The sequence below is a fragment of the Notamacropus eugenii genome, chromosome 4, assembly GCF_028372415.1.
Source record: "Notamacropus eugenii isolate mMacEug1 chromosome 4, mMacEug1.pri_v2, whole genome shotgun sequence".
Lineage (NCBI taxonomy): Eukaryota > Metazoa > Chordata > Mammalia > Diprotodontia > Macropodidae > Notamacropus > Notamacropus eugenii.
The window spans coordinates 108,693,773-108,698,946 of record NC_092875.1 but is presented as its reverse complement, the minus strand read 5'-3'; the positions used below and the strand labels follow the sequence as shown (position 1 = coordinate 108,698,946).

Genomic DNA, 5,174 nt, shown 5'->3' with positions numbered 1-5,174 from the left:
GGTGCTTTCTCTTGAGGGTTTCGAGGGGATGCCTGGCTGGGCCATGCAGGACAGAAGGATGAGATGATCCCTCAACTGCTGAAGCTCTTTGATTTTCCAGGTCCTGGAGGCAGGCAAATCTATGCCATCTATACCAGCTACACCTGATCCTTCACCTTCAGTGAAGTTGGTGGCCTGTTTTTCTGGGGAGCTATCAACACTTCTCAGGAGTGCACCATGTATCCCAAAGCTCTTCAGTACCTCTGTGGCTAGACCATTAGAAGCTTAGCTTGTGGGAAGAGTTGTATTCTCCTGGCTGCAGATGAGAGTACTGTCAGCTGGGGCCAGTCTCCAACCTTCAGTGAATTGGGCTACCGGGATCACAAGTCCAAGTCTTACACTGGGGTCTGAGAAGTGAAAACCCTGGATGGCATTTACACAGAGCAGGTTGCCACAGGCTACTCACACCCCTCGGTGAAACCGAGGGACTAGAGGGAGACTGAAAATAAAAAGCCAAAACATCTCCCTGAGTATAGTCCCTGCACCCTCTCCTGATGCCAGGAACAGCAACGTTGCCAGCAGACTCTCCAGGCACCTCCAGGCAGGGGACATTGCCAATGTGCCTGGAACACAAAGAAGATAGATGAGAAGAGATTACTCAGTGAAAGGTCGCCTGAAGCTCTTATTTGTTAGTGTTTCCGAGGTTTCATTTTATAAGCAAATTCAACGTTTATTACCTTTTTACTATACGATCTCCAAAGTGTTTCTCGCTCCCTTTCTCTCTTTTCTCCCTTCCATCACACCAAATGTTCAGTTAAAATATTTTCTCTGAGTTTAGAACTTAGCATTCCTTAAAAAAAAACAAAGAAAAAAAAAACTACCAAGAAAAGCACACAAACCAAAAGAAAACCTTCTTCCAAGAGCATCCTTGTAAAAATCCCCACTTCCAGGAACGTCACTGTAAAAAAAGAATCCCTCTTCCAAAGGTATCCTCCTGCTCCAAATGGAAACAGATTCCAGAGAGACTCTTTGCAACTAAATACACCTGTTCATGCAAGTCTTGCTTTCATATTGACTCCAACAATGCTATTTTCCAGGGTTAGCTATTGTGCTAACACCCTAACAACTGAATTTTTATCTGTTTTCCTAAGTACTAAGTTTTACCTAGAACAGGCATTTAATCACAGAAACAATATTAGCCATTTCTAAAGCTTTACACCAAGGATTGGCTTAAGCCTAAATGCATGGCTTCCAATATCCTGTGACGTTCAAGACATGCTGCAAGATCCGTCAATTCAAAATCCATGCTACTGTTGGCCAACTAAACGATTTCAAGCTTGTCTTTTTCCAGAGTCACAGAATCATTATTGGAAGGTAAACCCAAAATTCCTCCAAAATAGTTCATATAACTCATCAGCAAAGAGACTCTTCAGCCATATTCCCAATGGGCCAGAAGCGAAAGGAAGGGGAGTCGCTGAGGTGTACTTCTTCAACAGGGCTTGTATGGAACCCACTGCTCGGATTCCTGGCCAGAGCGGCCCTTAGCCACCTGTCCACCTTCACCTCCAGTAACTAACATTTCCTCTGTCCCCCAGTTCACTCAGCAGACGCAGCTCAAGTCACTACCTACCCCGGCCCCACCTCTGCTGCCCCCAGCACCTCCACAGCCTCAGCCCCAACATCTGCACACTCTCCACCACTGGCATGACCACATCGAGACCCTCTCAGGTGCAGCAGAACTACCGCTAGGACTCAGAGGCCACCATCAACCGCTACAGCAACCTGTAGCTCTATGCTTCCTATGTCTACATGTCCATGTCTTACTACTTTGACCAAGATAATGTAGCGTTGAAGAACTTTGCCAAGTACTTTCTCCACCAGTCCCACGAGGAGAGGGAGCATGCTGAGAAGCTGATGAAACTCCAGAAGCAACCCCGCAGCCACATCTTCCTGCAAGAAATCAAGAAACTGGCCCTAGAAGACTGGAAGAATGGGTTGAATGCAATGGAGTGTGTTCGACCTGGGAAAAAAATGTCAATCAGTCGTTACTGGAATTGGACAAGCTATAAACTGACAAGAATGACCCCGTTTATGTGATTTCATCCAAACTCACTACCTGGACCAACAGGTAAAGCCCATCAAACGAGTGGGTGATCACGTAACCAAAGTGTGCAAAATGGGAACACCAAATTCTGGCAAGGAGAAATGTCTTTTTGAGAAGCACACTCTTGGAGACAGTGACAGTGAGAGCTAAGCCACACCTGGCTTCCCCCACACCTGGGAACTGTGGGCAAGAGTCCTCCTGTTTTTCAGTGTACGTCTATTTTGGTTATCTGACCGTAATCTGTACGAAAAGTGGCACTCTTTGCATCCCAAAAAAAGAGACTGGGTACTGATGAAAAAAAAAAAATAAAGACAACTCAATACCCCCAATCAATGTTTATCTCAAATCTTTGAAGATCCCCAGGATCGTGAAGAGCACCCAGAATGAACTGACCAATCCCATTGCATTTTGGACAGCCTTCATTATTGGACATTCCTTTCTTTGTATGGAGCTGAAAACTCTCTATAATTTATTCCCTAAGGTAAGTGGATTTTGTTTCTGGAAGCCCCTGTTAATATGCAAGCTTGTCTGGGGAAGGGGTGAATACATTAACACTTGGAGCTTAGTTGAGTTTCTCTGGTTTCTGGTTGTCCCTTAGGGGAATAGGGAACTATGTGAATGGGACAGAGACCTGGTAAATTTTGATATGATAAGGCTAGGTTAGAGCAGGGAGAAGGGTCAGAAATATGGAGAAAAGAGGATAAATAACATGTGAGGATATTGTCAAAATCCAGAGCTGCTTTTCTGAAATGAAGGCATGGTAGCAAGGTTGCCCGAACGGTAACGGTGCTGAGCCTAGAGTCAGAAAGATCTGAGTTCAAATGCTGCCTCAGACATTTACTAAATGAGTTACCCTAGACAAATCACTTCACTTCAGTTTCTTGGTGTTTAAAACAGGGACAATAACCACACCTACCTCACAGGGCTCTGACGAACATCAAATGAGATACAGTGTGGTTTGCAAACTTTTAAGTCCTATATCATTGGTAACTTATTTTTGGTAAAGTGAACTTTCATAAATTAAATCCTCTTTTCTTATTTGTTTGTTTGTTGGATTAGCATCATTCAGAAATACTTTGTCCTTGTTTCCAGTTTGTGAAGAATGTGAAATTAATATCATTGTGAGCAAACATGAGTGTCCTAGGGAAGCCACCTCTTTAAAGCAAGCCTGCATTGGTTCCTTTAGAAAGGATGAAATTCAGACTAAATGGCTGGTTTGAGAGGTCCTAGTTTCCTTTGGAGATTACACGAATTTTTAACGAGTCTTTGATAGGAAACTGGTGACTGAACATTGAGTCACCCTGCTCTCCATTCCTTTGCTGCTGTCAACAGAGACTAGTATCCAGAGGCCATCCGTACTAAATAACAATTGATTTCAGATACAGCCAGTTGTGGACAAGGCAGGTGAAGGAAGGATAGGGCCATGTTGTGTGAATTTCATGAGGCTTTAATCACTGAGGTACTCCCTTGCTTAACCTGAGTCCTATCTCTAGAGTTCAAAGACTTGTAGGATCAATTGTATTCTCATTAGCATCAGAGTATCTGAACAGGGGTCCTGCTGGCCAATGTCCTGTGCATGTGAGCTTCTTATTATAGAGTCCTGAGTGTTCCAGTCTGGATTACTCAGTCTCCTCCCTCCAATTATATTTTGACATTTTGTGAATAGGGTCACAAATGACCAGAGACTGTTGGCTAGAGGCTAGTCACTTATACTGGGGATAGGAGGTATATGTCACTTGGTTCTAACTTTGCTCATAGCCATTATCATGCATTCAAATGTACTTGAATAAGAGTATTCAGATAAGTATTTTTTATCCATGTGCTACTCTTGTATGTGGGTATGATGGATGAAGCCAGGGTTGGTGGGGACTTGAGTGTCATTGATGTGGAATGGGGATATCTCAATAGACATACAGATAAAACACTTACTTAGTTCTTGTTTACCTGTGCTAGGCTCCATGCTATAACTAAAGAATGATGGGGAAGAGAAAGCAAAAAACAAAAAAAGGAAGAGGCAGAAAAGAGAAAAAGAAGAGGCAGAAAAGAAAAAAAGAGGCATAGAAAGGTGAAGAAAGAAGAAAAAGATAAGGAAAGGAAGGCAAAAGAACAAGAAACAAAAGGAGAAAGCAGGAACTGAAAAGAGAGGAGGACAGGATGCAAAAGTGGAGGAAAAAAGGGGGAAGAAGAATATGGTGAGGAGAGAAAGATGAGGGAGAGAAAGATGGCAAGGAGGAAAAACAGGAAGACAGGAGGAGTAGGAAGAGGAGGAGGAGGAGGATAACCATACCATTTACAGGGGAAGAACAAGGCATGGCCAGTCACTTCTCAGCAGGGAGAGGGCTTTTGTGGCCTTAGAGAGGCCCACTCCCCTCCTGTGAGGACCAGGAGTTTAGTACTCAAGCAGCAGGACTGATTTGGTTTCTGGAGGTTTCCCCACCTGGTTTGGGACAGCCTTCCTTTTGTCCAGGAAGACCTTAGTCATTCCAGTTGGGAGTGGTTGTGACAGTTGCCTCAGCCCTCTCAGTGTATCTGAGGTGCGTCAGACATCAACGTGGGACACCCTTGGTGGTCATCAGATGGGTGAGTTATTGACCCCACCATGAGCTCCCCTAGAGCTGGGGCCTAGGTCTCAGCTAGACTCAAATACAACTTTCAGTATGTGGCGGGGTGAGGTGTGGTAGGGTTGGGGATGAGAGTAGGGGGGAAGTTAGAAGGATAGGGGAGACTGTGAGAGGGATGTGAGGGAAGTTCTGGTGCCCTAGCTTGGTTGACTCATGGGTATTAAAACCTGCTTTGGTGTTAATGTATTTATAGCCTGTTTTTCTATTTTAAATAAATGATTCATTTTTACATCTACAGTGTAATATTATGCAATAGTTTATCAAAAATTCCTCACATGGTGTTCCTACCTTACACCACTAGGGTAGATTGAAGTTGCATTTATAGGTCACTTTGACATTTTCAAAATTCTTTAACCATATTATTTAATAATAACATGGCTTAATCTTTTGAGGATGAAATTCAAAGGGCTCGGTGGTTAATTAGAATAAGTTGCAGTAGATGTGAACCCTCTACCAAATTGAAAAGCTTG

The 5,174-nt window shown here is 43.6% G+C and overlaps 1 pseudogene; it reads left to right on the top strand.

Moving 5' to 3' along the window:
- Positions 1 to 1,683: 1,683 nt before the first annotated feature.
- LOC140500446 (ferritin heavy chain-like) lies at positions 1,684 to 4,670 on the top strand (annotated as a pseudogene).
- The last annotated feature ends 504 nt before the right edge of the window (positions 4,671 to 5,174 follow it).